Raw genomic sequence first — 22,516 nt, 5'->3', positions numbered from 1 at the left:
CCAGTGGTTCTATAGTCCTCGCAGCTGGAAGACTAGGGGTGTTTGTTTGTCTTTCATGGGCATTCCTCGTATTTAGGGGAACATCACAATTCAGTCATCACTATCCCAGTCTCCTCCACCATGGACTGACCAACGACGCCCTCAAGTGAGGTGAAAGGCAATCCCACTTCAAGTCTTTCGACCGAGCTGTCCCTCAATGGAGTTCCTGGGTGGCATAAGTGGTTAAGTGTTTTGCTGCTAACCAAAAGGTTGACAGTTTGAGTCCATCCAGTGGTGCCTCAGAAGAAAGGCCTGGCAATCTATGTCTGAAAAATCAGCCATAGACAACCCTATAGAACACAGTTCTAGTCTGACACACACATGAGGTTGCCAAGAGTTAGACTCAATGGTAACTGTTCCTGGTTTTTGTATCCCTCTATATGCTCTCGCATCACTGGGGGATGAGAGTTCCTGTTGCTCAACATCCCTCCCCACCAACTACCTTTACTATCTTTACTCTTTGAAATCTCTTATGCGTGAAAGAGTGTGCCAACTTTCTCAGAGATAGACCACCACTTCCGATGTAAAACTGCTCCTTTCAGAGAGTTCAGAAAAAATATTGTCAGTGTGTTACATTGAAATGGCATGTGAAACACACATTAAAACCCTGTTAGGAGCACCTAACAACAACAAGAACATGAGCATATCAACAAAATCCTGTTACGGAATCACAGACACACCCTAATGTGCTTGTCTTGACAGAGAAACACAGGAGAACCCCTGAAATCGCAAACGTCTTAATCCCCCATCTTCCAGAAAAAAAGATCCCCTATATGGCTTGTGTCATTTCCCCAGCTGTGGGGGCATCACATGATTTCAGCGACTGCTTGCCATCTTGATCGGAAAGTCTCTTATGTGGCTTGAAAGTGGCTGTCATTTGGACCCCAGGGCCACTGAGGTTTCTCTGGGATCAACCTCCAACAGTATCTTTTCTGAGTGTCTTCACGGTTTTATGGGTCATCTTGACTTCCTGCCACCCTGATTATCACAGTTTTTGTTTTTAATAGTATAAATTGAGCTGAAGTTGAATTAAATTTTATACAGAAAACAGCCTTCTTTTGAACCACAGCAATTTTCTTAAGTTAAAAAAAATCCATCAAGAGCTCATCTTCTTGCCTCCCCTCCCCCACCTGCCCCTCACATACATGCTCTTTCTAGCAGCTGGAGAGGCAGATTATTTCAATTAAGAAGCTGTCGCTGACAATTGTAAGAAATCTTTCTTCAAAGTTCATGGCAGCAGTGCACTTTTAAATTTCTTAGTGACTCTGTCAGGATCTAACTTTCAAGGTATGGTTACTATGGCAGCAACTCGGAATTTTAAGCCAGTAGTAAAGGTCAAGGCAGGTCACTGTTTTCAGTTCCTTGTCAATCTCAGAATAAAAATCACCCCCAAAAACCACGAAGATAAAGGGTGGACCTAACTTCCACTTCTAGTCTCTAATACAGTGAGTTGGGAATAAGTATGTGATTTTTTTCAGCTCTAAATAGATTTTATATTTCGAAGGACAGACAATTATATAAGCTGTATTTCCTTTACTATAACCCCCATCAGCAATTTTAGGCACAGTTTGCACTCAGCTGGTAACCAAAAGTTTGGCAATTGGAGCCCATCCAGCAGCACTGTGGAAGAAAGGCCTGGTGATCCGCTTCTGTAAAGATCATGTGCTGCAACACATGGGGTTTCCATGGGTCCAAAGACTTGACGGCGCAAGACAACGATAATAACAACAACACCTATTTTAGGATTTGATCCACTCATAGTTATATTTGTTATACCTTTTACATAAGGCAAAGTTTGTCACTGAGAGACAATGGATAAAGACAATGGCTCACCATCACTCAGTGAACATACCAATAAAAACAGTTGAGATTTTTTAAAGTCCTTAAATATTCCTGTTGTTGTTAGGTGCTGTCGAGCCAGTTCCAATTCATACCATTCCTATGTACAACTGAAAGAAACACTGCCCGGTCCTGTGCCATCCTCAAAATTGTTGCCATGCTTTAGCCCATTGTTGCACCACTGTGTCAATCCATCTCATTGAGGGTCTTCCTCTTTTCTGCTGACCCTCTACTTTGCCAAGCATGATGTCCTTCTCCAGAGACTGATCCCTCCTGACAACATGTGCAAAGTATGCAAGACGCAGTCTCGCCATCCTTGCTTCTAAGGAGCATTCTGGCTGTACTTCTTCCAAGACAGATTTGTTCGTTCTTCTAGCAGTCCATGGTACATTAAAAAAATACTCAAGTGCTCAAACACTCACTAAATGCAAGAATGATTCCTTGAGTCTGAGTTCATGAGTGAGTACGTGAGGGAACATCTACTCACTCTTTTCCACATGGTAAAACACCCGGAAACATGCTGGGGATTGCTAACTAGCAGAGAGGTGGCCCACAGAACTATTGATTTTAGGTGTATTGCTCTCTGATGGTTTTGGAAGTTGATCCTTTGATTCAAGCTACAGTGACACAACACTTTTGAGAAGTAATGACGATGGTAGTGAAAAAAGTACACAACTAGGAGTCAAGGAGCTTCAGACTGAGCCTTGGCAATCCTACCAGCTATGTGATCCTGGGCAACTCATGTAAGCCATCTGAGCTTGAGTTTCCTCACTTCTGACACGGGATGAGATTTAATGCAAATAGCTCCCTGCGATGCACATTCCTGACCTCATCTGATACCAACACAATTGAGTGAGAAGCCCAAGTAACATCATCTCCATTTTGTATGTGAGGGAACAAAGGCCTAGAAAAGTACCAAGTGATTTCATTGAGTCACATGACAGAAAGTGAGAGAGCTGGGATTTGAGCCACCCAGATATGGTGGCCACACAGCTGTGATCTTTCTAGGCTAATGATGGCTCTTTCCCCTCCCTCCTGGCTCCCAAGATTGAGTAAAGTGCAGAGGTAACAAATATAATAATACATGTGAAAATGGAAAAGGTATAAAACTGGAAAGTATGATTGCTATCAGTGTCATTTGCCTCTATGTCTAAGTTAATAATGGTTCAGCTGAAACCTTATACAAGTTGGGAACATTTAAGAAAAAGCTTGAGATTTGCAATGCAAGAATCCTTAAGTCAGGTGTGGGGCCAAGATGGCAGAAAAGCCAGACACTTCCTGTGATCCTTCTTACAACAAAGACCCGAAAAAATAAGTGAAACAATTATATTTATGACAAGCTAGGAGCCCTGAACATCAAAGGAAAAGTTAGAAAACAGACTGAGCAGCAAGAGGAGGGAGAGACAGTTCAAAAGTGGAGAGGAGTTACCAGACCTGAACTCCCAGGATCCCTCAGGCACCATTCCCAGGAGTGGCTGCGGCAGGCTGGTGGTAGCATTCGGCCACAGTTGCCTCAGGGAGAAGAAGCCAGCTGCATGCCTGCTCACACCTCTGGAACCAGAGAAGAACGGCGCTCTCGACAAAAGCTAAGTACTTGTGGATATTTTAATGTGCCCCCAGCCCCCCAAGCTGGCTTTGGTGGCTGTTGATTTCCTTAGGCCTGAGATAGGCCGTGCTGAGCACCCGGAGCCAAGCTCCCAACCTTGGAGTAGGAATAAATTCACAATTGGGGGAGAAGAAAATTTGCCAGCTCCACTAAGTGGGGGAGGTCAGAAAAGAAGCGGTTCCTATCTGGGCATAAATGGTCTGTGGACTTTGAATACCTTCCTGCCTGCATGGACCTGTGTGGGCCTATTTCAGGAGAATAGGCCCTTGTTGGCAGACTGCAACTGTTTTAGCTGTATGGTGAAAAGGTGGGTGTCTGATATTTGACACACCTTTGCCTGTTAAATAGGGTCCTCACCTACCCACATCAGGGGCCTAAAGATTGATGTCTCCACTCAGCTCACCCAGCCACCTGCAACAGGGGTTTAAGGATAAGGGGTACCTTGCAGTCCTTACAACCAAAAGCGTTGGGTGCCCATGGTCCGTCTGTAGAACCCACCCAACTGCACACTTTAGGGAACTGGGTTGCACTTTCCTCACAGACACTTGGGGGATGGTTGTCAGCCCCCTGCCTTGTTCAGAGTGTGACCCCCTGCTACAACCAGACACCGGTAACTACACCAATCACCCCTGCCCCCTAAGACTGTAGGGCAGAGCCTGTACCACACACTTGATGATCAGCTACCTGGACACCTGAGCTGAATTCGTACAAGAAAGCTGAAATGACTCCTAGGCTCATATACTTGGTAACAGCTCTAGCCATCTGGTGACAGGATATTACAGCTTCAAATGCAAAAATAATCAAGCTAGCTCACTCAAGCAACCCATTTGGGCATATAGAAACAAAAAAAAGCAAAGCAATAAACTAGGATACGGTAAGCAAACATAAAAGAAGCTAATACAATAACTTATAGATGGCACAGAGACAACAGTCAATATCAAGTCACATAAAGAAACAGACTATGATCACCTCAACAGGCTCTCAAAACAAAGAATCCAGGGATCTTCTAGATGAAAGTGCCTTCCTGGAATTACCAGATGCAGAATACAAAAGATTAATATACAGAACCCTTCAATACCTCAGGAAGGAAAAGAGGCAATACACAGAACAAGCCAAAGAACACACAGATAAAGCAATTGAAGAAATTGGAAAGATTATTCAGAAACATAATGAAAAGTTTAATAAGCTGGAAAAATCCATAGACAGATAGCAATCAGAAATTCAGAAGATTAACAATAAAATTACAGAATTAGATAACTCAGTAGAAAGTCAGAGGAGCAGAGTTGAGCAAGTGGAAGGCAGAATTGGTGAGACTGAAGATAAAGTACTTGGCACCAATATATTGGAAGAAAAATCAAATAGGAGAATTCAAAAAAATGAAGAAACCTTAAAAATCATGTGGGATGCTATCAAGGGAAATAAGTGATTGGAGTACCAGAACAGGGAGGGACAACAGGAAATGCGGAGAGAATTGTTGACAATTTGTTGGCAGAAAACTTCCCTGATATAGAGAAAGAGAGAAGATATCTATCCAAGATGCTCATCAAACTCCACATAAGGTAGATCTTAAAAGAAAGTTACCAAGACATATTACAATCAAACTTGACAAAACCAAAGATAAAGAGAATTTTAAGAGCAGCTAGGGTTAAACAAAAAGTCCCCTACAAAGGAGAGCCAATAAGAGTAAGCTCAGTCTACTCAGCAGAAACCATGTAGGCAAGAAGGCAAAGGGATGACTTATATAAAGCATTGAACGAAAAAAAAATTGCCAGCCAAGAATCACATATGCAGCAAAACTGCCTCTCAAATATGAAGGTGAAATTAGGACATTTCCAGATAAACAAAAGTTTAGGGAATTTGTCAAAACCAAGCCAAAACTACAAGAAATACTAAAGGGAGTTCTTTGGTTAGAAAATCAATAATACCACATATCAACCCAAGACTAGAACACTGGACTGAGCAATCAGATGTCAACTCAGACTGGCAAATCACAAAAATAAATCAAGATTAAAAAATGCTTGAAACATGTAAACAGCGATGTCATTATGTAAAAGAAGACAACATTAAAACAATGAAGAGGGACCAAGAAATGTAGTCATAGATCTTTCATACGGAGAGGAAGACAAGGCAACACAAAGAAATAAAAGATACATTTATACATAGAAAAATAGGGGTAAAAATTAAGGAGACCACAAAGCAGACTAACAACCCTACTCATCAAAATAGAATACAAGAAAAAAATAGAGACTCAGCAGAAACAAAATCAACAACAAATAAGAGGAAAAGACAATATATAAAGATAAACTACTTGGCACAAAAAATTAAGTGGGAAAAAGAAACTGCCAACAACATGCACAAAAAAAGACATCAAAATGACAGCACTAAACTCATACCTATCTATAATTACACTGAATGTAAATGGACTAAATGCACCAATAAAGAGACAGAGAGCGGCAGAATGGATAAAAAAAAAAACACAATCCATCTATTTGCTGCCTACAAGAGACACACCTTAGACTTAGAGACACAAACAAACTAAAACTCAAAGGATGGAAAAAGATATATCAAGCAAACAACAATCAAAAAAGAGCAGGAGTGGCAATATTAATTTCTGACAAAATAGACTTTAAAGTTAAATCCACCACAAAGGATAAAGAAGGACGCTACATAATGATTAAAGGGACAATTGACCAGGAAGATATAACCATATTAAATATTTATGCACCCAATGACAGGGCTGCAAGATACATAAAACAAAATCTAACAGCATTGAAAAGTGAGATAGATGGCACCACAATTACAGTAGGAGACGTCTACACACCACTTTCGGTGAAGGACAGACAGGACATCCAGAAAGAACCTCAGTAAAAACACGGAAGATCTAAATGCCACAATCAACCAATTTGACCTCATAGACATATATAGAACACTGCACCCAACAGCAGACTAGCATACTTTCTTTTCCAGTACACATGGAACATTCTCTAGAATAGACCACATATTAGGTCATAAAGCAAGCCTTAGCAGAATTCAAAACATCGAAATATTACAAAGCGTCTTCTCTGACCATAAGGCCATAAAAGTAGAAATCAATAACAGAAAAAGCAGGGAAAAGAAATCAGACATACGAAAACTGAACAACACTTTGCTCTAAAACAACTGGATTATAGAAGGCATTAAGGATGAAATAAAGAAATTCATAGAATCCAGTGAGAATGAAAACACTTCCTATCAGAACCTTTGGGACGTAGCGAAAGCACTGCTCAGAGGTGAATTTATATCAATAAATGCACACGTCCAAAAAGAAGAAAGGGCCAAAATCAAAGAATTATCCCTACAACTTGAACAAATAGAAAGAGAGCAACAAATCAAACCCTCAGGCACCAGAAGAAAGCAAAGAACTAAATGAAATAGAAAACAGAAAAACAATTGAAACAACAAGACCAAAACCTGGTTCTTCGAAAAGTTTAACAAAATTGATAAACTATTGGCCAAACTGACAAAAGAAAAACAGGAGAGGGAGCAAATAACCTGAATAAGAAATGAGATGGGCTATACTACAACAGACCCAGCTGAAATTAAAAGATCATATCAGATTACTACAAAAAATTGTACTCTAACAAATTTGAAAACCTAGAAGAAATGGATCAATTCCTAGAAACACACTACCTACCTAAACTAACACAAACAGAGGTGGAACAACTAAATAGACCCATAAAAAAAGAAGAGATTGAAAAGGTAATCAAAAAATTCCCAACAAAAAAAAGCCCTGGCCTGGAGGGCTTCACTGCAGAGTTCTACCAAACTTTCGGAGAAGAGTTAACACCACTACTACTAAAGGTATTTCAGAGCATAGAAAATGACAGAATACTTCCAAACTCATTTTATGAAGCCAGCATATCCTTGATACCAACACCAGGTAAAGACACCACTAAAAAAGAAAATTACAGACCTATATCCCTCATGAACTTAGATGCAAAAATCCTCAACAAAAAATAGGATTCAACAACATATCAAAAAAATAGTTCACCATGACCAAGTGGGATTCATACCAGGTATGCAGGGATGGTTCAACATTAGAAAAACAATTAATGTAATCCATCACATAAATAAAACAAAAGACAAGAATCACATGACTCTATCAATTGATGCAGAAAAGGTATTTGTCAAAGTTCAACACCCATTCATGATAAAAACTCTCAGCAAAATAGGAATAGAAGGAAAAATCCTCAACATGATAAAGGGCATTTCTACAAAGCCAACAGCCAACATCATCCTAAATGGAGAGAGCCTGAAAGCATTCCCCTTGAGATCAGGAAACTGACAAGGATGCCATTTATCACCACTCTTATTTAACATTGTGCTGGAGGTCCTAGCCAGAGCAATTAGGCTAGATAAAGAAATAAAGGGCATCCAGATTGGTAAGGAAGAAGTAAAAGTATCTCTATTTGCAGATGACATGATCTTATACACAGAAAACCCTAAAGAATCCTCAAGAAAACTACTGAAACTAACAGAAGAGTTCAGCAGAGTATCAGGATACAAGATAAACATACAAAAATCAGTTGGATTTCTCTACATCAACAAAAAGAACATTGAAAAGGAAATTACCAAATCAATATCATTACAGTAGCCCCCAAGAATATAAAATACTTAGGAATAAACCTTACAAGAGATGTAAAAGACCTATACAAAGAAAACTGCAAGAAACCAAAAGAGACCTGAACCGAAATAACCAAACCCGGTGCCGTCGAGTCAGTTCCGACTCATAAGTGGAAAAACATACCTTGCTCATGGATAGGAAGACTTAACATTATAAAAATGTCTATTCTACCAAAAGCAATCTATAGATACAATTCCGATCCAAATTCTAGGGACATTTTTTAATGAGATGAAGAAATAAATCACCAACTTCATACGGGAGGGAAAGAGGCCCCGGATAAGTAAAGTATTACCAAAAAAGAAGAACGAAGTGGGGGACCTCACTCTATCTGATTTTAGAACCTACAATACTGCCACAGTAGTCAAAACAGCCTGTAGTGGTACAACAACAGGCACATAGACCAATGGAGCAGAATTGAGAACCCAGACATAAATCCATCCACATATGAGCAGCTGATATTTGACAAAGGCCCAAAGTCAGTTAAATGGGGGAAAAAACAGTCTTTTTAACAAATGGTGCTGGCATAACTGGATATCCATCTGCAAAAAAATGAAACAAGACCCATACCTCAAACCGTGCACAAAAATTCACTCAAAACGGATCAAAGACCTAAATATAAAATCTAAAATGATAAAGATCATGGAAGAAAAAATAGTGACAAGGTTAGGAGCCCTAATACATGGCATAACAGTATACAAAACATTACCAACAATGCAGAAGACAAACTAGATGACTGGGAGCTCCTAAAAATCAAACACTTGTGCTCATCCAAAAACTTCACCAAAAGAGTAAAATGATTACCTACAGACCAGGAAAATTTTTTTAGCTATGACAGTTCAGATCAGTGTCTGATATCTAACATCTACATGATACTGCAAAACCTCAGTTACAAAAAGACAAATAACCCAATTAAAAAAATGGGCAAAAGATACAAACAGGCATTTCACTAAAGAAGACATTCAGGTGGCTTCCAGATACATGAGGAAATGCTCAGGATCATTAGCCATTAGAGAAATGCAAATCAAAACTACAATGAGACTCCATATCAATCCAACAAGGCTGGCATTAATCCAAAAAATGCAAAATAATAAATGTTGGAGAGGATTTGGAGAGTCTGGAACACTTATACATTGCTGGTAGGAATGTAAAATCGTACAGCCACTTTGGAAATCAATTTGGTGCTTCCTTAAAAAGCTGGAAATAGAACTACCATGCCATCCAGCAATCCCATTCCTTTGAATATATCCTAGAGAAACGAGAGCCTTTACAGGAACAGATACATGCACACCCCATGTTCACTGCAGCACTGTTTACAATAGCAAAAAGATGGAAGTAACCAAGGTGCCCATCAACAGATGAATGGATAAATAAATTATGGTATATTCACACAATGGAATACTACGCATCGATAAAGAACAATGATGAAACTGTGAATCATTTCATAATATGCAGGAATATGGAAGGCATTATGCTGAGTGAAGTTAGTCAGTTGCAAAAGGACAAATATCATATAAGACCACTGTTATAAGAACTTGAGAAATAGTTTAAACAGAGAAGAAAATATTCTTTGATGGTTAAGTGGGGAGGAGGGAGAGAGGTTCTCACTAATCAGACAGTAGACAAGAACTATTTTAGGTGAAGGGAAAGACAACACATAATGAAGGAGAGGTCAGCATAATTGGACTAAACTCAAAGCAAAGAAGTTTCCTGAATAAACTGAATGCTTCGAAGGCCAGAGTAGCAGGGGCGGGGGTCTGGGGACCATGGTTTCAGGGGGCATCTAAGTCAATTGGCATAATAAAATCTATTAAGAAATCATTCTGCATCCCACTTTGGAGAGTGGAGTCTAGGGTCTTAAATGCTAGCAAGTGGCCATCTAAGATGCATCAATAGGTCTCAACCCCCCTGGAGCAAAGAAGAATGAAGAACACCAAAGACACAAGGTAATTATGAGCCCAAGAGATAGAAAGGGCCACATAAACCAGAGACTCCATCAGCCTGAGACCAGAAGAACTAGATGGTGCCCAGCTACAACAGATGACTGCCCTGACAGGGAACACAACAGAGAACCCCTGAGGGAGCAGGAGAGCAGTGGGATGCAGACACCAAATTCTTGTAAAAAGACCAGACTTAATGGTCCGACTGAGACTGGAAGGAACCCAGAGGTCATGGTCCCCAGACCTTCTGCTAGCCCAAGATAGGAACCATTCCCAAAGCCAACTCTCCAGACAGGGATTGGACTGGACAATGGGATAGAAAATGATACTGGTCAAGAATGAGCTTCTTGGATCAAGTAGACACATGAGACTATGTGGGCATCTCCTGTCTGGAGGGGAGATGAGAGGGCAGAGGGGGTCAGAAGCTGGTTGAGTGGACACGAAAAGAGAGTGGAGGGAAGTAGTGTGCTGCCTCATTAGGGTGAGAACAACTAGGAGTATACTGCAAGATGTATATAAATTTTTGTATGAGAGACTAACTTTATTTTTAAACTTTCTCTTAAAGCACAATAAAAATTAAAAAAAAAAAGCATCCTTAAGTCAAATTCCGGCTCCTTTGAGCAAGACATTTAACTGCTCTGAGATGAAATTTCCTTCACCATAAAATAGCTTGACCACTGACTCTGTGGCCATGGGTGTTTGTTAGGCACTATGATGGTTAGTCTTATGTGTCAACTTGGCGAAGCTCTGATGTCCAGCTGTCTGGTCGAACACTAGTCTAGGTATTACTGTGGTATTTCATAGATGTGCTTGACATCTACAATCAGTTGACTTGAAGTAGATGACCCTTGATAATGTGGATGGGCCTCATCCAGTCAGTTGAAGGCCTTAAGAGCAGACGCTGACGTTCCAGAAGAAGAAGAAATTTTGTCTCAAAGTTGTAACACAGATATCCTGCTGGAATTTCCAGCCTGCCTACTTCATGAATTTTGGACTTGTCAGCCCCCATAATTATGTGAGCCAATTCCTCAAAATCTCTCTCTCTCTCTCCACACACACACTATTGGGTTCTGTTTCTCTGGAGAATGCTGACTGATACTGATACAGATATAGGGACCCTCCCTGAGCCCTGGAAAGGACAACCCTGGAGATGATGATGATGATGATGATATCCATCTCATAGGGTTGCTGTGAGGATGAAATGGGCAGATGTTTGTGAAGTGTTTGCCCCAGAGCTTGGCATATAGTAGGTGCCTAGAAGTGGTGGCTTAATTACTCCAGCACATTGCTGGCATACAGTTAATTTGCTTCCTTTCTGTATTGTATGATACACGAAAATGATTTTGAAAAAACTTGGAATGACCGTTTGTACAATTTCTAGATATTATGAGAATTAGAAGCTTATTTATTTATTTTTTTTAGATTCTCTTTTGGAAATACGTAGTTACAATATTGAGGTATCTACCTTGGATTTAAAAAAAAAGTAGGGCATCTAATGCAGAAATGAGGAAAACAAAAAAACACGAAACCCATTGCCGTTGAATCGATTCCGACTCACAGTGACCCTATAAGGACAGACTAGAATTTCCCCAAGGAATGGCTGGTGGATTCAAACTGCCAACCTTTTGGTTAGCAGCCATGCCACTAGGGCTCCAGAAATGAGAAAACTTCTGAAATTAGGCAATGGAGCTGGTAGGGTTGTAGGTTGGCTCCACTGTATATAATTACCCTCCATCCCTCTCTGGAACCCTTTCTCTCCCTTGCACAGTCCCAGGTGTCCTAGGACCTTCATCAATGACAAGACAGTGTACTAAAGGGCTGTATTTGTAGATCTTGGGCAGTAAAGAAAATAAATTGTGTTCATGTGGTTTTTAGAGGGCCTACCCTCACCCCATCTCGCCCTGCTCCACCCTCTCTGTCCCAATCTCGGCAGCATATTTGGAAATGTCAATCATAACTTTAAGACCTTCTCCATTTTTTGTCCTCATTGTTTAAGTGGATGGATGAACCACAAAGAAAAGCATATGTCAGATTTTTGAACTGCTTTTACAGCTGTAATTGTGCACACATCTTTGGTATTCTACCAACATTGCTTCCCATTCTCGATAAAATGAAAGGGCTTTTAGCAGCTCTGAGGTGTCAAGAGCAGACCATTTAAACATAACGCTCCTGATAACGTAATTGTGGCAACGGATCCGGCTCTTTGTGAGACTCTCGATTGGATGCAAAAACAAAATGAATAGTTTAGAAGCAGGCTGGATATTACTTCTCGTCTACTCCAGTCTCAGTTGTTTTTTGTTGCTTTTTAATTTCTAGAACAATCCATGGGCCTTATCTACACTGCTGCTACATTTTCTTCACCCGGGCCTGGAAGGCTTGGCAGGGCTCTGATTGATAAGTTCTAGCCCTGCAGCCATCTGGGGAATCTGGGGACAAGATAGTATGCTCGAATGGCAATGGAGTCCTGACTTCTAGACCCAGTTCCACCACGCCCTAGCTGGGTGATGTTGGGCAAATGTCTTGCCCTCCCTATGCCTTTTTTCTTTTCATCTGGCTAGCTAACAGGACTGCTGGGGCACTCAAAGGAGACTCACTCATTGTATGAAAGTGCTGTAAAACAATAAATGACTATGCACGTGAAAAGTATCCCAGGTTTCAGCATTTTGCAATATAGTAAGTGAAAAAGTGTATGTGTATGCATGTGCACACGTGTGCATGCACACATACACAAGCACATCTCATTAGATCAGACACCACGAGAGGGGCCTGACATTCCAGGATACAGTATGCATGGGTGTGTGTGTGTGTGTGTGGGTGTGGGGGTGTGTGATTACAACATTACATTCAATTATAGAACTGAAGTGACTTTTAACTCAGCTCCCCTGCCTATCATCTTCGGTGCCTTCCACCAGCATTCTTTGCCTCACTCCCAGTTACTGTTCAAAGCACCGAGAAGAACCTGGAAATGTGCCACTGTTTGATAGCAGATGGGAATATTTTAAAAAATTATTCCACCATCAGGATATAAAGTGACTTTCCAATTATCAAACAAGTCAGTAAACACGAAAGATGATGGACGAACCTCTCAACCAAACAGACCCAAATATCAGTTCTCTCCTTTTCACTTTAACATGGCAAAATGGAGCTTTCTGGAGAGGGATGTTGTTCCCACCATGGGTCACGGCAATGAACCTTATATGGATTTTTGCAAGGGGATGTAAGTCTTTACAGGCACAGATCTGTCAGCCTCACTGAATGGACCCTCTACCAGGCCTGGTGAGGCAATCTGGCTGCAAGACTAAGGCCAAGGATGGGCCTACACTTGTGTACATAGTGGCCACGTCAGCAGATGCAGTCTATCAAAGACAACCCAATGATCGTATTCATATACAAAATCACATCTGATCTAAACCTAAATGGTAAAAAAAAAAAAAAAAAGGTACCATTTTGTCCTGTATTGGGGTTAATCCATTTATGGATTGAATCGTATCCCCCCAAAAGATTTGATGGAGTTCTAACCTCTGTCCCTGTGAAGGTGACCTTGTTTGGAAATAGGGTCTTTGAAGATATCGATCAAATTAAACGAGGTTATACCAGAGTAGGTTGGGTCCTAATCCCTTCTGAGTGGTGTCCTACAAAAGAGAAGATACACACAGACAAGGAGAAGATGGTCATGTGACGCTGCAGCTACAAGCCAATGACCGCTTGGAGACTCCAGAAGCTAGGAGAGAGGCATGGAGCAGGTTCTCCCTTGGAGTCTCAGAAGGAATCAACATGGCCGACACCCTGAGCTCAGACTCCCAGTCTCCAGAACTGTGAGATGATAAATTTCTGTTCTCATAATCCATCCCATCTGTGGTCCTTTGTTACAGCAGCCCTAGGAAACTAAGACGGTCCACTTTGGCTTAATGCCTGGGCAAGGTCATACCTGAATTCAGATCAGTTGGGCCCTCCACAAAGTACCCAGGGCATGGCTTTAGCGAAGGTTAAGAGCACGTGCTCTGGGATCCATTCTGTTCTGGCTCCGCCACTTGCTGCAGTGGCACTGTGGGCAGCTTGCTCAATGTCTCTCAGCTTTGGTTTCTGCCTCTGTAAAAGTCAGTGATGGTGACCCCCACCGGCTTGTTGCAAAGAGAACAAGTGCGTGGGAAGTGCCTGGCACATAGCAAGCAGGCCAGAAATCGGAGTTAGTCGTGCTAGTGCTGTTGTCAGCGCAGGTCTAACCTTCACTGGACTGTGAGCTCCCTGTGGGAGGGATGTGTGATGTTTCGTCCAGAGTTTCCCCGGCATCTGGCGTAATAGGTGCTTGATCCATATACGTTGAAAGGCATGAAAGCCTGAATGAATGAATGATTGAATGACTCTAGATATGGATGCAAATCAGGTAGAAAAGAAGAGATACCCACATTTCCCTTGAGAGAGACAGAGAGAGAAAAACATTTTGTTACAACTACAGACCAACCAAAACCAAACCTGTTGCCTTTGAGTTGATTCCAACACATGGTGGTCCCACATGTGTCAGAGAAGAACTGCACTTCATAGGGCTGTATTTTAGGAAGTAGGTTGCCAGGCCTTTCTTCTGAGGTGCCTCTGGGTAAACTCGAACCTCTAATTTTTCAGTTAGTAGCCCAGCACTTAGTTGTTTGCACCACCACCCAGGGACTCCAATAACAGAGGTGCCTCAAAATCCACCTGGAACATATAAATCTTACCATAGATTAGGCCATGAACAACAGCACAAAGATCAGATCAGATCTTTGTTATGCTGGCTGAGCAAAAACATTTATGTTTTCAGCTAGAGTGTTTCGAGTGGAAATGCACTGCTACACTGAAGGAGCCCAGTTTTCAGTCATGGCACCTGTCAAGCACCAGCAGCATCAAAGCTCTTGGATGTGAACATCCCACACACCAATATTGCTTGTTGTCACACGAGCCAATATACGATCCTCACCGTAACATCCTCTTGATGTCTGATTACTCTTCTTAAGGACTTCATGCTGATTCATTTCAAACTGTGAATTACCTTTAATTCACAGCTTGAACAGGCTGCCAAATTTTGTTTTCTCTACTCCCAGGTGGCTGTCCCTGATGCAGTGGAGAACTTCCAAAAATACATTAAGTCCTGCGGAAAGGTTGGCGAGCCTTGAAATGCAAGGTGTACAAGACAGGTTCAGACCAAGAGTTGGCTACTTCTCAGTTTAAAAACCGGAATGGCCGTAACTAGTGGAAGTCCCCGAGATTACCAGTTTATGGAGAGAGTTCAGTTTGGCCTTTTGGAAGCCTTAAACTGATTAGCAGTATTTCCAAACTCCAAGTACCAAATTGTGTATCCTGATTAAGAATTAATCTGATTAAGAGAATAAGTCTTTTTTTTTTTTTTTGGTCACGTTACACAGTCATTTTTCTACGGAAATTACATCTAAGTAGCAGACCAAACACCTACTTAAGGGGAGACTCTATGCACTTGATTTGCTACAGATGATTTTAGGCAAAAGCCTATCTGAGGTTATTTCTCTGCAATAAGGCATAACAGTTTGCAAATGAAATTCTGAAAAGAAACGTTTTGGTAGATGGGTGCTCAGGGCTGTAATGAATGCAAAATGTGAAAGCTTTTATTTATGTTTTGTTTTTTCAAAACAAGCATTTCTAAATTCTTCTCAGAAACAACGTAATGTTTGTATCAGTTGCAGCAATCTGGAAACATTCTAATAATCTTTCTATTTCCTATGATAATGAAATCTTCATACCACTTAAAGTTTAGAAATGTGTTATGTTAGTTAGATAAGGCCATTTTTGCCCAGCTTTGCACTGGGACTCCTTTCCACTAACCGCAGCTCTACAAAACCACTTGAAGGTTGTGTCCAGAGACAAAAGGCTGAATTTGGTGTACCGTATCCCTGGATCCATCAGATCCCGTGGTGGCAGAGAGGCAGCTTTGGAACCACGCAGACCTAGGCTGCATCCAAGCTTTCCCACCAAGGAACAGTGTGACTTAGAGGCCTTTCTGTGTGCCTGTAGCCAAAATGTTCATTCAAGATAAGGGTGCTCAGTAGGTTTACCTTCCATTGGACTGTGGACACTTCATGGGGAGGAAATGTATTATAGCCTTTGTTACACTAACCTCAATTTTCTCACCTGTAAAGTGGGGATAATTTGAAACTATTCCAGGTTGGCTGGTGAGCTTAATAGGGTAATGTATGCAAAAGCACCTGGCACGGGGCCTGGCACCTTGCCTGGGATACGTGCTCAGTAGCACAGTGAGTATTATGTGAGGCTTCTCCACTCCTGTTGCGTGTATAACGTCCTTTCCTCCTAACTAGTACTACGCTTAAGGACTTGTTCGTATTGTAGGGATACCCACCATCCACAGATACACTGAGGCTGGTCACCACTAATCTGTTTCCTTCACACCTTTCATCACCTCCTTGGGTCTGTGGCGGGATCTTTTCAAACCTGTAACCAATACTATAAGTGGAGGAACTAGTTTTACGGCAAAGAAATAAGAGCATTATGGCTACATCAACCTTTATATTTGGCTTTTATGGAAACAATCCAGGTATTCTTGATAACATGGCTTAAGATACAGGAGCTGCTTGAATAAAAGGAAGTCTGAATGGTTTCCAACTGGGCAGAGTCCAACTGCTAACAACCAATGGTAACAAAGGAACTGGATATTTGGAGCTGCCATCTTCTCAAAGGTACTCACAGAATTAACTGAAGTCAAGGGCTGAATGAATGCGTACCTCTGCGTTCATGGATCTTGTACACAAATCCTTCTCAGGGCAAACTGAATATGCCTTATCTGTTCTCACTTAGGATGGCTCACAACAGACCACCAAAGTCATGCATTTTCGTAAAGCCACTGTACTCTCCTTAATCGATAAGACATTATAATCAATTTTTGTTGTTGTTGTTGTTAGGTGCTATCCAATCAGTTCAGACTCATAGTGACCCTATGTAGAACAGAATGAAACACTGCCTGGTCCTGTGCCATCCTTACAATCGTTGCTATGCTAAATGAAGTAATCTGACTCAACAGAGAAAATGTAAGTTCTTTGGCTTTGGTTTCAGTTTTCTCTTCCATTGCTCCTTTCAAAATGGCGTCATTAAGAATCTAGGGGCTGCCACAACTACACCGCCCCCCGAGGCTGTGTCCCCAGGAAGCCTGGACCCCATGGAGGCACCCGGCTGGCCAAAGTAGCTGCGGCAGGCACCAGCCCCAGGGGCCGTGATGACAAGAGGGCTGGGGGGACCCCCGATGGGACGCCACACCCTGAGGTGCCTGTCTACTGGCTGCAGGACTTCAACATGTTTTCCACCACAGGCACAGGAATGTTCGGGCAGGTGCACCTGGTCCAGGAAAAGACTGCCAAGTGCTTCTTCACGCTCAAGGTGATGAGCATCCTTGATGTCATCCTCCTGAAGCAGGAGCAGCACGTATACAACATAAAGTCGGTCCTGGAGGAAGTCAGCCACCCCTTTCTCATCCTGCTAAAATGGTGTCAGAAACAGGACCTAGAAGATATGTTCCCACATCCCCGAGTCTTTACGGGAAGTCAGCCCATACCATAGAGCATTCTTTGTGCTTTCTGCTTCTCTCCAGTTTCTTCTGGGCCGTGGGTAAAGAAGCCTTTGATGACCAAAAAACCAAACCCATTGCCGTAGAGTCCATTCTCACTCATAGCGAGTCTATAGGACAGAGTAGAATGCCCCCCCCAGGGTTTCCAAGGAGTGGCTGGTGGATTAGCAGCCCCAGTTCTTAACCACTGCATCACCAGGGCTCCCTTTGATGACCGAAAACTGAAATGCCAAAGTCTTCCTAACATTGCCCCAAAAGAATATGTATATTTAGAAAACCAAAAAACCAAACCTGTTGTTGGTCAAGTCTATTTGGACTCAGAGCAACCATCAATTCTAGACGTGTCAACCCTCTAAAGCCTTAAAAGTAACATTAAAAAAAAAAAAGCCCTTGTGGCCAGAAATAGATGACATCAGAAGTAGACGACTGATTCCAAGATCATGAAACAAAGCTGCTGAACTTTTTAAACTTTATTTTATAATTGTAGCTATTCTTATGTTATTGGCAATATTCCACTATTGTGGTCTTATTTCTTAGTAATTTTGTCTAGACATCTTTAGTTGGCTTCCAAACAGCATAGGTTCTTGGTTTCGCTCAATACTATAAACAAGGTTGATGTTTTTAATACTTGTTATAGTCATTATTAGATTAATTAAATGCTTTGTGAAATGTTTGTCTAACATTCGCTCAAAGTTCCACACAGCTATGCAAAGAATTATGTATTTAGAAGAAACTAATTTCTCAGATAAGTTTGACTTCTCTCCTTAGTCCCAGTCCTCTTTGAATGTCAAGTTCTCCCTCCTAATGTGGCCCTGCTCTCCACTTATCACAAAAAATAAGAGCACAAAAATCTTAAAATGGTGCCCAGCCATCCTTTTTAAGGTAGTATCTAGGGTCTTAAAGGTTTGCTATGACCAAAAAAAAAAAAAAAAAAAAACTCAGATCAACTGAAGCCCTTGCAGAAGAAGAGTTACTCCTTTGCGAGTGGTCAAAATCTCTAATACAGCCCTAAATATCTACTCACCCTGAAGATAAATTTCCTAGAATAGCAAGGTGAAGATATTTAATAGTGATCAAGGAATCTTTTACATAGAGATTCATGATCAAAGAGGGGGATATGTGAAAGTGATCTAAATTTCGAAGTGCTTGACATGAAAAGATGGCTATGCTTAGGTCTGAGTCAAACTCCATGTTGATTATAAGTTTTGCTTCTGCTTTAAGAAAGTAGACTTTTACCTCTGTAACTTTCCATAGTACTGTGTAAATCTTCCAGGTGTGAATGCGGTTATGCTTGCTCAAGATTGTGAAGCCCCTGCTGAAACTTGTTTGTTCAAGATGTTCTCAGGAAATGTTTTTATGTTACAAAGATCAGCTTTTACCCTGCACTACATACCCTTCTCTGGTTTTTTGCTATAAAATCCTCCCTGCCCACTTGCCCATTGGAACACTGGGTTCTCAGACTCAATGTTGCCAGTTCACGAACTGTTTCTCCCTCAATAAAACTCTTTGCTTTCACTTTGACAGACTCAGAGGTTTTACTCTTTGACAAAGGTTTAAAGATTATCTCAGGGCAATAGTTTCAGGGGTTCATCCAACCTTCATGGCTCCAGGAAGTCTGGAGTCCATAAGAATTTGAAATTCTGTTCTGAATTTCCCCCTTTTGATCAGAATTCTTCTACAGAGTCTTTGATCAAAATGTTCACTAAAGTAGCTGGGCACCATCCAGTTCTTCTGGTCTCAAGGCAAAGGAGGCAGTTGTTCATGGAGGCAATTACCAACACTTTCCATGTCCTCCTTCTATGCCTGATTCTCCTCCTTCCTCTGTTCCTTCAGGCAAATAGAGATCAACTGCTGTGCCTTGGATGGCCCCTCATAAACTTTTAAGACCCCAGGCACTATGCAACGAAGTAGGAGGCAGAACAGGAGCACTAAACATGTTATTAGGCCAATTAACCGGGATGTCCCATGAAACCATGATCCTAAACCTCCAAACCAAGAAACCAAATCCCATGATATTTAAGAAGCCTCAGCAGTGACTCTTTTTTTTTATTCTTTTAAATATACCTAGCACACAACTTTTGTCAATTCAACTTTTTATAGGCATACAACTTATTGACAGTAATTACAATAATCAGCTGTGCAAACCTACCCTTAATCAATTTGATATTTCCATCAAATTCCGCCTTTCCATCTTTCCCCTCCCTCCTACCCCTAGTAACCACTAACAAACTTTGTTCTCTCTTAAAAAAAAAAAAATCTAGAGTGTAACAGTGTATGGTATGTCCCAATCCCTGACTCTTGTCATTGAAATAAATGGGCCTTTTAGAGACAGGACAGGCATATGTACAACAGTACAACCCTACAGCCCTGTGAAATACAATTTGATCTTCTCAAGCCCATACCCTGCTCTCTGCTTGGGATTTAGAAGACCAGGGTGAGTACTGTTCCAAGACTATAACAAAACTCAGACCTATAGAGGCTGAGGGAAACAAAAACCTCTGGGTTTTCTTTCTTCTAGAAGTTATTAAGCTTTAAAGTCAAACATACTTTTATGTTGTTGGTTTTAATTGCTAAAGAGTACAACTGTTTGCATTTGAATTCTGACAAGCCCTAAGGGGCTCTGTCTGTATATTTTAAAATAACCACACCCTCTCATGATTTAAACTCTCATCTTTGGAATCCAAGGTCAAGGCTTTCCCCACAGCTGCCCTGGAGCAGAGACTCAAATTCAGGCCCCAAACTCCCCAAGTTCAGTGCTCTTGCCTCTTGGGCAGTCAGGGTTTCAGCTGGAGGGGACAGAGTGTCACCCCGTGGATAAACACCTCTTAAAAAGCACTCTATGTCAATGGAGTATACTGGGTGAGGAAAGACCCAGTTCTCGAAAAGGCCAATCGTATTGCTGGGGCCAGGCCTAGAGAGAACAACAAACTGTCAAGAACAAAGAGGGGGCCTGGCTCATTCCAAGTCTGCACTCAGGCACATGTCTGACCAGTGTTTTCAGACCTGGTACCCATGTGTGAGTTCTTATAAACAATCCAGACTCAAATAGAAGATCTGTGTTTCATCAACCAGGGAAAATGGGCCAAGTTGAGGAAACCTATAAAGTATCCCAGTAATTACGGGATTCTGTTTTACAAGACTCTAATCTCTTTCTCCTGCAATGAGTGGTGGGAGCAGGCCTAGGACATTAGCTGGCCTTGGGTGGGCGTCCCTCCTGGCGCAGGGCTGACTCAGGGGCTCTTTCCCTCCAGGTTCCAGGCACCGTCAGTCTGTACACTCCAAATGTTCTCAGTCACCTGGAGGATTACCTTGCCAAATGGAAAATTCTAAAATCTGCTTAACCAACACACTCTAGTGAAATATGGGAGGCTGATAGTAATGGCTGAGCTGATAAAAATTTGGAAGCTCAAAATAAAAATAACCATTACAACTCTGATCAGTTCTGTGTAAAATCCATCTCCTGTCCTAAGAAGGGTACTTATTCCATCTGAAGTCTGATGGACAGAGCTTGAACTTTACATCAAACAGCCAAAGAGAGAGCAGCTCATTCATAAATTTGAGCTCAGTGTTCTCTCGTTTTACACAAGCTCCCTTTAGAGAACTTTAGTCCTGTTGAATTCACTTGATACCACATGCTACCCAGTGCTGCTCTCTGCAAATGCTGCCTCTAACTATAAACCTTGATTGACAACCTTATTTCTGTTAGTTGCAAACTATTGAGTTATTGCATTTTATGGTAACTATGGAAATCAGCATATTTCACAGTGGGAGCCTAATACTCTTGCTTTAGGAGTAAGACCATTTTACAATGGAAAAATAACATTTGCACATTTTGTCATGTTTGGAAAGACGTGTTGATTTCCTAAAGGCTCGTGTGTGTGTGTGTGTGTGTGTGTGTGTGTGTGTGAATTTTATTGACTTTTTCATGGGGGTGGCAGGGTAGGAGTGGAGGTAGGGAGGGTAAGATCTATTGTTTACTAGGATGGCAAGGGGAAGTGCAATTTGAACTGTGATTAATGGAACAGCTGAGATGGAAAACACCAGAAATGATTTTGATTTCTGTGTTTCCATATAATTTGGTCCTTAAATCAGAGTTATGTTTTTTTTATTCCCCTTATTTTTTTCTCATTTCTTTAAATTGAGGATTCTTGGTTATTGAAATTGAACTTTGAATTAGAAGGCACAGATCAGTCCAGACAACCAAATAAGAGATGTAGTGATGGGGTCAGGGCTTTGGTGCTTTACTACTGCAATGAACCAAGAACATAGAAATGCCACTGACTTTCTCAGAGCCTCTATTTGGGAATCATTCCCAGTTGTTTTATGCAATTATTCATGATCTTCCAAAAGGTGAGCAATTCACTTCAAGTGTGCCATTAGGCCACTTGAATGTCATAAATTATTTCATTTTGAAAATTTTGAAGTGTGTGCCTATTACTCACACAGCAAAGTCGACTTCCATTTTCTATTATCAGGAAGGAAAGAAGTTCTGAGAGAAAGACTCCCTTGATACACTCTTGAACAAATGGAAATTACAAAATCCACAATAGCTAATCTGAGGAAATTGGTTTCTCTACACCCCACCTTCAGTTAACATTAATAAAAAAAATGAAGACAGTGCTGAGTGGATTGCAGGGCCCTGGTTCCTGAACTCCAACCTTGCGCCATGTAATCTCTTATTCCATCTCTTCCCGGATGCCCTTGTTTGTCTTTAATGTACAGTTGCTGAATGACCTGCAAATATCCAGGTCTTGGGCTGACTGCGCATAACAACTCACTCAACATTTCATGTCCAATCATGGCTGCTTAGACATGTCCCTGTCAGTGGTGGCTGAAGCAACAACCCAGTTGAG

The 22,516-nt window shown here is 41.4% G+C and overlaps 1 protein-coding gene across 10 annotated transcripts in view; it reads right to left on the bottom strand.

Moving 5' to 3' along the window:
• AFF2 (ALF transcription elongation factor 2) overlaps positions 1 to 22,516 on the bottom strand; it is a 584,792-nt gene that overhangs the window by 171,225 nt on the left and 391,051 nt on the right. The window lies entirely within an intron of this gene.

Source organism: Loxodonta africana, chromosome X, assembly GCF_030014295.1.
Source record: "Loxodonta africana isolate mLoxAfr1 chromosome X, mLoxAfr1.hap2, whole genome shotgun sequence".
NCBI lineage: Eukaryota > Metazoa > Chordata > Mammalia > Proboscidea > Elephantidae > Loxodonta > Loxodonta africana.
The sequence above is the reverse complement of the archived record's forward strand: the minus strand, read 5'-3'. Positions and strand labels throughout refer to the sequence as shown.